This window comes from Podarcis vaucheri (assembly GCF_965113315.1).
Source record: "Podarcis vaucheri genome assembly, chromosome: 2".
NCBI lineage: Eukaryota > Metazoa > Chordata > Lepidosauria > Squamata > Lacertidae > Podarcis > Podarcis vaucheri.
The window spans coordinates 98848076-98860180 of NC_138760.1; positions in this window are offsets into that span (position 1 = coordinate 98848076).

Here is a 12105-nt window from a genome sequence, read left to right on the forward strand (position 1 = left end):
GAACTCAGAATTGAGCCATCTCTCTAATGAGAGCTGGCTAGTTACGAGAGATGGGGTGGGAAATGGGTCACTATTAAAATATATCGGTGAATTCCTGGTACTTTTAAACACCAATATGCGAAATTCATCTCTTTAAAATTAGACTTCGGGGGGGAAATAATAATGTTGAGTCAGAAGCTGGAGATCTAGTATCTCAGAGGATCAAAAGAGCTAAATAGATATAATTTGGGCCAATAATGTATGTGGAGAGATATTAAACCATCTAGAGGGCATGAAAAATGTTAACAGGGTAAGAAAAAAATAAAGGATAGGGAAGCTTATCAAGAGTTACCCAGCAGTGTATAACTAGGATTAATGAGGTGAAAATGAATAAAGACAATTTCCGGGTGAGCATCAGGAATTACAGCTTCATGGTGAGCTCTTAACTTTGGACTCCAGCTGTTTTCCAATGAAAGATTTGGAAGCTTGACATGTTTTGCTCTTTATTGGACCAAAGAGTAGATGGTAGGCAACTAGAAAAAAAATCTTAATTGGTAGGGTGGGGAAACTTGGGATCTTTATAGTTTGTGCCTCTGTCCCACGTTTCATTTAAGCCGTTCATGTTTTGGATTCAGTCCTATGTCATATTCATCCGAAGCTTCATTTCTTGGCTTCCTTTTTTTCATCCAGATTCCAGAATCACTTACATGTCCCTGGGAAGCAAATGATAATCTTACTAGAAAGTGGTAGGAGAAATTTATAGGCTATGAGGGCCACCTGGCTTCAAAAGGCTTGTGATAATTAACATCCCATCTTGGCATTGCTTTCCTGTAACTAATTACTCATTACTCTTTTCCCTGTTGAATTATATTCCTAGTGAACCCAAATAAAAACCCAGGAAATTAAAAGGGGGGGGGCTCCCATTATTGCCATTAACCAGTTACTCTAAGCTGAATTTAGAAGTGATTTCTCATTAAGCCTTGGAATCCAACAAGAATAATGTTGCTTGAATTTTGTATTTCAACTTAACTGAGTTGTGGTTCAAACTTACATTTACAGCTTTTTAAAAAAATCATTACAGTTGTAATATCTGTGGTCCACCTATGTTAAGGAAGGCAATTAGACTAGTGGAGCAAAGAAATCCTTTCCAAGATCAATTCTGAAGGTTCGTATGTTTTGTTCGTAAAATGTATTGTGTGTTATGTATGGAAGTTAAACCTTATGTCAATAGTTGCAACCACAGAGTTCAGACTGCTGGTAATGGCAACACCCTAGACCGCAGCATATGAAAACAAGTTATTATATTTCCTTATGTGTAACAAAAACTGTTAACCAGAAAACCCAGAAAAAAATGGCTTTTCTCATTAGGACTGATAGATGAAAGGAAATGGAAAGTATCAGTTACCAAGACATGCAGCATGCTTTAAAGTGAAGGGAGAAGTATTGCAGGTAAAACCGAAAACAAAGGGTTAGTTTGTTGTGCACTAACAACTTAATCATATAGATAAAAGCACAATATCCACATTAGATCATCACATGTGACATGTAGGGAGTACAGACACTTATAAGTCAAATGTGAGTTTCCATACCTTTTCAAAAGTTGAAGTGGTTATGTGCATAGGGAAATTTTTGCATGACATTAGAAGTGGACCACATAGCTTTTAAAGTGCAACAAAGAAGGTTGCACTTTATGGGCCTCTGCAAAGTGGGCCACAGCTGTAGACGGAACTATTAGCAGAGCCTAGCAAATCCAACCAGCATGGGTCCTTCAGATACCATTTTATGCATCTAAATGAGCTTCTTAAATTGGGCTGTCTCAAACTGGCAGCCAGGAATGGTGTGACATGGTCACACTGAGCTCTGCTGTCCAGTAACTGCAGGCTCGATTTGCACTAACTGCAACTTCTAGATCATCTTTAATAATAATAATAATAATAATAATAATAATAATAATAATAATAATTTATTTGTACCCCACCCATCTGGTTGAGTTTCCCCAGCCACTCTGGGTGGCTTCCAACAAAATATTAAAATACAATAGTCCATCAAACATTAAAAGCTTCCCTAAACAGGGCTGCCATCAGATGTCTTCTAAAAGTCTGGTAGTTGTTTTTCTCTTTAACATCTGGTGGGAGGGTGTTCCACAGGGTGGGTACCACTACCGAGAAGGCCCTCTGCCTGGTTCCCTGTAACTTGTCTTCTTTCAGTAAGGGAACCGCCAGAAGGCCCTTGGCACTGGACCTCAGTGTCTGGGCAGAACCATGGGGGTGGAGATGCTCCTTCGGGTAAACTGGGCTGAGGCGGTTTAGAGATTTAAAGGTCAGAACCAACACTTTGAATTGTGCTCGGAAATGTACTGGGAGTCAATGTAGGTCTTTCAAAACCGGTGTTATGTGGTCTCAGCATTGACAGTATAAACAGGAAAAGTTTAGTGGGCCACTGATCACTGGCTGCATCCATTGGAAGCAGGGAGTCAAACAACCAATGAAAAGACCCAGGTTTTCCCACCCCTGCTTTAAACTTCTAACAAACACTGGGCAGGTTTGTTCTGTGTGGTTTTATACATACAGAAAGCTAATACATTTTCTTAGAAAGGGCAGTCTGATTGGCTATAAAAATGCCCTCTCCTCCTTTTACATTAGAAGATGACACTGAAATGTGTTGAGCCTGAAATAGATCTTTCGTCAAGCATATGAAGTTCGTTCCACTCTTTCCCTGTGCCTATCTTTCCTCAGTAAAGCTGAGGTATTTTTGCAAAATATCTATAGATACAAACAAGTAGCATTATTTTGAGTTACATCTCTAACAAGTAATAGAAGATAGGCTTTACTAAACACATTGCGGCAGGAATCATAAACATACAGGAGAATAAAATTCTATTTTGCACAAATAAGTACATCTTTCATAGAGACAGTTTTAATTAAATTTCTTTTTCATCTGATCTTAGCGTTACTGTCCACTGAATCCAATTTCATAAAGATCTGATGTATTTTTGATAATAATCTTTTGGCCTTTATTGGCCTTTAACTGATCTGTTCAGAAGCTTATGATCCCTAAATATCCCTTGAGTCATGTAGAATATAGTCCTGTAATGGTAAGTACTGCAAACTAGGAGGTTTATCATTTGCCCTTATTGCAATTCAAATATCTAACTGAATTGTTCAATATTATGCCAAACAAGAGTTCTGTCAGAAATAAACCAATAGGCTAAAGCTAATAATGGACTCATGATGGTATTGAATGATAGTTGAAGATGCAAATATCATTAAATGTTCTAATTTAGAGCATCGTTCTGCATCATGCAGGCCCCCCCCTCTAAATGATAAATTTATCAAATTTAGTTTGTACATTGTTTCTCTTGGGACAGCAATAAGAAGAGACAAAGGGTAAAGCAAAACTTGCTAGCCTGCCCTTTTAATGCACTTATATATTTCTTCTGAGCTACAAAACTTGAAATAAGATTTTCCTTGGTAAACAAAATGGCTTGGTGCGGGGAGTGTATTGTGTTACCACAGAAGTCATGGAAAGAGAATAGAATGCACATGCTGGGGGGGGGGGAGCTCACATGTGCAGACACACAAGCGGAACATGGGGTTCTCCTCCTCTGCCACCATCAAATCACAGAGCTCATGTGTCTCACCGACTGAACCATGGATCCAGTACTTTCTAGCTATGTCCTTGTATAACAACATGGAGCTAAGGTACAGGTCCTTATGTATCCTCATCATTTTTGTATGGGATTCCATCAAAACGACCATGAAGTTATAGGTCACTCTGGGTACTGAGATGTATTCAGTGATATGTTTGTGGCTTTGTTGTCATCTTACTGAAATATCCACGAGCATCCAGGCCTTGCCCTGGATTGTCATTTTTTTGTGGTGTTGAAAATCGTCAAATCTGTGTCTCCAATCGCTTGAAAAAGCAAAGTGTGTGTGTACTCTTTCTGCCATTGGTAATGGTATTTTTAAAAAACTGTTTGCAAATAATATAGAAATGAGTGCTAAACTTGTACTATGCATATTCCAATACAGTTCCACTGTATTCCACCATAGTTCCAGAAGTGGATTTTACAGTGTACAAACTCAAATATAATGTGGAAATAAACAGATAGAGAAATGTCATAAAAACAGAATCATCTGCCGTGTTAATGCATCCTGTGAAAAGCAGATCTTTATCTTGCTTGCTTAGAATATTTTGAGAGAAGCCACAATTCTTGTTTCTTGCACAACCAATAGTAAGCCATGGTTGCAAGCTTTAACAGTTATATAATCTGAATGCAATGTCTTGCTCTTTTTGTAGCAGAAGGTTTTTGAAAGCTTAGGTATCTGGAAAGGGCATGTTATTCGCCATATTAACTCACACTTTCCCCTAGTTCCATCTCATGCCTTTGGTAGAGAAACATCCATTAAAGTTAATGCAGATGTTGAAAGCTTGTCATTTTTTTTATGTGTATTTGACTCAATGTAGTGTATTAAACATATGCTTTTAAAGCCCAGCTCTGAATATTGGGTAAAAATACAACATTCCAGTTGTATGGATTTCAAATGAAAATGCATTACCTGAGATATACAATTATTATCTCTCTCCTACCATTCCATTTCCCAAAATCCTCAGAACAGAATGCCGCCAACTTATTATCACATAATATGGCAAATGGACAGTGTAAAATGGGTTAGGATAGATGTGTAGTTTTTAACAGTTGTCACAACTGAAACAGCATTCTTGTTTTACAAAACAAACGGAGCTTAGGCAAAGTATACTAGAAATCATAGGTATTTTACATGGAGGAGCAGCATGACAGGGGGAAAAAAGGAAAGGTAGGTCTATCCAGAACTTTGAAATCAGTAGCTTTGATTTCATATTTGTTTTGTTATGTATTTATTGTTTTTATACCCTGCCTTTCCTCCAGTCTGGAGTGCAGGATTGCTTCACATAAGGAATTATTGTTAAGAAGGATATTGACAAGCTGGAACGTGTGCAGAGGAGGGCAACCAAGATGATAAAGGGTCTGGAAACCAAGATTTATGATGGACAGTTGAGGGAATTGGGTATGTTTAGCCTGGAAAAGAGGAGACTGAGAGCAGATATGATAGACATTTCCTAATATAAGAAGGGCTGTCACTTCAGAAATGGAGCAAGCTTGTTTTCTGCTGCTCCAGAGGGTAGGACCTGCACCAATGGATTCAAATTACAAGAAATGAGATTCCAACTAAACATTCAGAAGCACAGTTATGTTTGACACACCTTGCTCTCCTGGCTTCTGACAGCTGCTTCTCTCAGTCATGTTTAGCCCCTCATAGGGCTCAGCATTACTTGTCCATACTGCTCTTCAATCTGACTGGGTGGGGACATTGTAAATGACGTGCTCACCAGCTGACACATCCAGGCCAATCATGACGAGATGCATATTCAGCAGAGATGTATATACAGAGATGCATTCACATCTACATTGACAAAAGGATAGGAATACCATGTGGTTTCATTGGGCAGATTACAGACATTTGTTGATTTGTGTTTGTTGATCTGACTCCCCCCATTGCTATGTTTTTCTATATGGAGTGGTATTGTCAGTCCAGTTGGGCATCATGAAATGTGCCTCTCGCAGGGTAGATTAGAAGAATTGTTCATTTGAAATAAACTTGAAGGCTCAATACAGCTCAAACAGAATAATAATAATAATAATAATAATAATTTATTATTTATACCCCGCCCATCTGGCTGGGTTTCCCCAGCCACTCTGGGCGGCTTCCACAGAAACCAAAAAACACTAAAATATCATACATTAAAAGCTTCCCTGAATAGGGCCGCCTTAAGATGTTTTCTGAATGTCAGGTAGTTTTCCATCACCTTGACATCCGATGGGAGGGCATTCCACAGGGCGGGCGCCACCACCGAAAAGGCCCTCTGCCTGGTTCCCTGTAGCTTCGCTTCTCGCAATGAGGGAACCGCCAGAAGGCCCTCGGCGCTGGACCTCAGTGTCCGGGCAGAACGATGGGGGTGGAGACGCTCCTTCAGGTATACTGGGCCGAAGCCGTTTAGGGCTTTAAAGGTCAACACCAACACTTTGAATTGTGCTCGGAAACGTACTGGGAGCCAATGTAGGTCTTTCAAGACCGGTGTTATGTGGTCTCGGCGGCCGCCCCCAGTCACCAGTCTAGCTGCCGCATTCTGGATTAGTTGTAGTTTCCGAGTCACCTTCAAAGGTAGCCCCACGTAGAGCGCATTGCAGTAGTCCAAGCGGGAGATAACTAGAGCATGCACCACTCTGGCCAGACAGTCAGCGGGCAAGTAGGGTCTCAGCCTGCGTACCAGGTGGAGTTGGTAGACAGCTGCCCTGGATACAGAATTGACTTGTGCCTCCATGGACAGCTGTGAGTCCAAAATGACTCCCAGGCTACGCACCTGGTCCTTCAGGGGCACAGTTACCCCATTCAGGACCAGGGAGTCCTCCACACCAGCCCGCCCCCTGTCCCCCAAAAACAGTACTTGTGTCTTGTCAGGATTCAACTTCAATCCATTAGCCGCCATCCATCCTCCAACCGCCTCCAGGCACTCACACAGGACCTTCACCGCCTTCACTGGTTCTGATTTGAAAGAAAGGTAGAGCTGGGTATCATCTGCATATTGATGGACACCCAGTCCAAACCCCCTGATGATCTCTCCCAGCGGCTTCATATAGATGTTAAAAAGCATGGGGGAAAGGACGGAACCCTGAGGCACCCCACAAGTGAGGGCCCAAGGGTCTGAACACTCATCCCCCACCACCACTTTCTGAACACGGCCCAGGAGGAAGGAGCGAAACCACTGTATAACAGTGCCCCCAGCTCCCAACCCCTCTAGACGGTCCAGAAGGATGTTATGGTCGATTGTATCAAAGGCCGCTGAGAGATCCAGCAGAACTAGGAAACAGCTCTCACCTTTGTCCCTAGCCCGCCGGAGATCATCAACCAGCGCAACCAAGGCAGTTTCAGTCCCATGGTGAGGCCTGAACCCTGATTGGAAGGGATCCAAATGGTCCGCATCCTCCAGGCGTGCCTGGAGTTGTTCAGCAACCACACGCTCAATCACCTTGCCCAAGAATGGAAGATTTGAGACTGGGCGATAGTTGGCCATACTGGCCGGGTCTAAAGATGGTTTTTTAAGAAGCGGTTTAATGACCGCCTCTTTCAGCGGATCTGGGAATGTTCCCTCACAGAGGGAAGCATTCACCACCCCGCAGAGCCCATCGCCCAGCCCTTCCCGGCTAGCTTTTATAAGCCAGGATGGGCAAGGATCAAGGAGACAGGTGGTTGGTTTCACTCGTCCAAGCAGCCTGTCCACATCCTCGGGGGTAACGGATTGAAATTGATTCCATGCAACTTGACCAGACAGGGCTCTAGCACTCTCCCGCCCCGGCCCTGCTCCCACGGTGGTGTCTAGCTCCTTCCGAATATGAGTGATTTTATCTGCAAAAAACTTTGCAAAATCGTTGCAGGAGATCTTGGGGTCTTTACAAGGCCCCGATGGTAAAGGTGGTTCCGTTAAATTGCGGACCACCTGAAAGAGTCTCCTGCTACTATTTTCTGCAGATGCAATAGAGGCGGTGAAGAAAGTCTTCTTCGCCGTCGCTATCGCCACTTGGTAGGCTCGACGTTGAGCTCTAACCTGTGTCCGGTCAGATTCGGAGTGAGTTTTCTGCCACCGACGCTCTAGCCGTCTCAGCGATTGTTTCATCGCCCTCAGCTCCGAAGAAAACCACGGGGCTGTCCTGGCTCCATGCAATCGGAGAGGGCGCTTCGGAGCCAGACAGTCGATAGCCCTGGTTAACTCCGCATTCCAGCGGGCCACCAGGGAATCAGCTGAAAGGCCATCAACATGGGATAAAGCATCCCCTACCACTCTCTGGAAACCATTTGGATCCATTAAGTGGCGGGGGCGGACCATCCGAATTGGTCCCACCTCCCTGCAGAGGGGAAGGGTCGCGGAGAAGTCCAGTTGCACCAGGAAGTGATCTGACCATGGCACTTCTTTGGTTTCATTTTTACTTAGTGTCAGATCACCCACGTCGCTAGAGGTGAATACCAGGTCTAAGGCATGTCCATGACTATGAGTTGGGCCCAACTTATTCAGGGACAGCCCCATGGAGGCCATGCTTTCCACGAAGTCCCGAGCGGCCCCTTGTAAGGTCGTGTCGGCGTGGATGTTAAAATCCCCTAGGACAACTAGGTGTCTCCAGGAGAACATCCGCCACGACCTGAAGCAGCTCGGACAGGGAATCCTTGGTGCAGCGGGGAGGTCGGTACACCAAAAGGAATCCTGTACTGCCCCTATTGCCCAACTTCCAGAACATGCACTCAGAAAACTGGGTCTTCCCAGTAGGACGCCTGGTGCAGACTAATGACTTCCTAAAAATCACTGCAACCCCCCCTCCCCGCCCACATGACCTGGGTTGCTGTGCGTAAGAGAAACCTGGCGGGCAGGCGGCAGCAAGGACGGGCCCATCTGTCTCATTCAACCAGGTCTCTGTCACACAAGCCAGGTCAAATCCTCCATCCACAATCAGGTCGTGGATGGCAGTGGTTTTATTCACCATTGACCTGGCATTACACAGCAACACCTTCAGGTTATGTGGGTTTCCCCTGTTGATTCCAGTATCCATCTGGTCAAGGCCAGACCCGGAGGCAGGGATAGTCTTCAAACAATGACTAAACCTGCCTCCTCGGTAATGACATGGTCTGGTCTTAGCGTAACTCCGCCTCCTGCCCATGATCACCGAGATCGGATGTCCCAGTGCTTCCCCCCCTGTGGAACTTGTCCCAGCCATCGTGTTGGCTGGGGCCTCACTCCCAGGCAGCCCTGATCCCACCCCTTAAAAACAAAACACAAACTATACAGAACCAATAAAACAACAGAAAACAAAAACAGAATCCATTTAAAAGCATTTAAAAGCAACAAACTCAATTAAAATAATGTTGTTGACACAATGCTATGCTGTACACGCAATATTCCTACTGTATGTGTGAAGCTAGAATTTGATTAGGGTACCAGTAATCTACTTGCACCCGGGGGTGCTTTCGAACTGCTAGGTTGGCAGGCGCTGGGACCGAGCGACGGGGTGCGCTCCCGTCGCTCGGTCCCAGCGCCTGCCAACCTAGCAGTTCGAAAGCACCCCCGGGTGCAAGTAGATAAATAGGTACCGCTTACCAGCGGGAAGGTAAACGGCGTTCCGTGTGCGGCTCTGGCTCGCCAGAGCAGCGTTGTCACGCTGGCCACGTGACCCGGAAGTGTCCCCGGACAGCGCTGGCCCCCGGCCTATAGATGTGAGATGGGCGCACAAACCCCAGAGTCTGTCAAGACTGGCCCGTACGGGCAGGGGTACCTTTACCTTTACCTTTAATGTATCCGTAACAACAAATATTTTTTCACACTGTACACTTGTCATCTCCAAATTCAGTTCAGGTCATGAGTAGTTTAACTTATACATCCATGAAATCTTTGATCTGGGATTGCAAGGTTTCCCAGGAATCAGTGTGACATTGCTGATAACACATATGAAATATGGCATCCAGTCACATTTCTTAAAGAATGACACAGCCCACCATGTCCCCTTTAATGGGTTTTCTAGTGTAACACATATCTAGGATCTAAATACATGATCTGGGACCAGATAATATTGCTACACTGGAAGACGGTCTGGGTATCCTACCTAAGAAGCTCTTAGAGTACAAAAAAGAGCAGTTTTTGTAATTTTAATTTTAAGTTTTGGTTGGCAAATGCAAAATCCAGCTATGATAAAAAAATAAAGCTTTTGCAGGGGTAGACAGACCCCTGTTTGCCCCAGTTCCCCATTCCAGACTAAATCACATTTCCTGGTGGATTTTTAATAGGAAGTTATTTGAGAACTGCACAGATACATTAATTTAAAACAAAAACAAAACACTGCCACCACACCACTGGAGACAGTTGTATTTTTTCCTGCAAAATCCCCTCTGAGAGTGATAGAAATCACCTAGCTTTGCTGCTTTCCTGGAGACTTGTTGCATATGCATTTAAAGTCCATGGAGGCACCGAGTCCCACATGCTAGCCACTCTAGGTAGTTAGATGCACTTTGTGTGTAAAGTTTAAAAGGATATCTATCTATATATCTATTAGATCTGGGACTTCCACTGTGTTTGTGCAGGTGGATATTAGATTTTCTATCAAACCTGTCAGGGAACTGACATCAGAGGAAAGGGAGTTGGTAGGGCTCCCAGAGACTGGGAGAGAGTCAGCAGCTAAAGCAGGGACAAGGAGGGGGAGCGAGGGGTCTCTGGAGGAGGATCTCAGTAATGCTGAGAGAGACGCAGCAGCCCAGGCAGGAAACAGCAGGGGAGAGAAAGGGGTGAGAGACACATCCAGCGAAAATAGCGGGGAGGTGTCAGAAGCAACTGCAGGGAGACCCATGCTTCGCCGGAAGCTGCCACGTCGTGAGTCCAGGAGACGCGTTTCCGTTAAGGAACTTCTTTGCTGGAAGCGCTTCCGCAGGCAGCCACTGTCAGACTCTACTAGTGACTAGAGCAGACATGTCTGAGGAGCTCTGTCACACACAGAGGTTTGTGGGGCCGCACAAACTCTGAAGGGGCACAATTTTAAGCACAAGCAGCTAATCATCCCCTGACAGCAGTCTGACAGTCTTTGTACGCTGCCTGTGCAGGAGAAAGCATCATGAGCAACCCAGCCGGAACCGGAGAGGCAGGGGTTGGAGCTGGTCCAAGCTTGGAAGAAAGGTATCAAGCTCTGGAGGTCCAACTTGCGCTGCAGACGGCGAGGCTCGAGGAGAGAAGGGCTCAGGATGCTGACAAAAAGGGGAGAACCACTCAGTTCCCCAGAAAGGTACCAGGATTGGTGCAGAAGTTTGGGGGGGACCCCAAGGATTACCATGCCTTTAGGACCGAGATGCAATATGCCCTGAATGTGCAGTTTGATGAGTTCCCTGATGAGGAATCGCGAGTTGCTTTCGTAATTGGGCATCTTGAGAAGGGGGCGCGGGACTGGGTTCGACCCCTGATGGCAACGCACAACGATATCCTAAAGGACACTATGAAATTCTTTCGTGCAATGGATATCATGTTTTCCAGCGATATTGAGGAAGGGGTGGTGCGCAGACAGCTAATGGCTTGCAAGCAGGGAAGCAGATCTGTCCGTGAGTACTGGACTGAATTTACCATGCTGATTCACAGATTGGGGTGGGATTTATCGGCAGCACCCATTCAGATGCTATTTGAAGAAGGTCTTTCTTCGGCTGTGAAAGACGAGCTGTCCAGGAGCCCCAGGGCGGTGTCTATGGATCAGCTGACCAAATCTGCGCTGACCATTGGAGCGCGCCAGGAGGCAAGAGCCTTGGAGAGGCGGGAAGGGAGAGGGGAACGTTGGAAGGAGTTACGCATTCCAGACATTCCTGAGCCAGCTTTCCCGCCGGCAGAGCCGATGGAAATCGGAACAGCCCGCGCGCGCGCAGTTTCAAAGCCCAGTGAGGGGGCGAAGAAGGAGGGAAAGGGAGCCCGGAAATGCTATCTCTGCCAACAGCCAGGCCACTTTGCCAGAGTCTGCCCCCAGAGGAAGGAATGGCAAGGGATGGTGGGAGCAGTTGAGGGGGGAGAGCAGGGAGAAACGGAGCAGGTAAAAGCCAACGCCTGGTTGCCAACGTCAGGGCACTGCAGCCAGGCCAAAGAGCAGTGAAAGTGCCCGTGCCAGAAGCTCCTCGACCTGCTCTAGTGATTGAAGTGTCGCTAGAGCTGCAAAATGGACACCCCCTAAAAATAAAGGCGCTGTTGGACTCAGGCAGCTCCTGCAATTTTATGAGCAAGGAGTTTGCTGCTGAACATCAGATACAGACTATCCCTTTAAGCAACCCCCTGCAGGTGACCACGATCGATGGCAGGGAACTGTTGGGAGGAGGAGTTAGCTTGCAGACCGTCCCAATGATAATGAGGGTGGCAAGGCACACAGAACTGATAGCGTTTAATGTGGCCACCTTGGGAGGCGCTCCCATTATTTTGGGAATGAGCTGGCTAGCCTTACATGATCCGCTGGTGGGCTGGCATCAAAGAGTGGTTTCCTTCGGTTCAGCACATTGCTTAGAACACTGCAGGGGGGAAAAGGGGTCA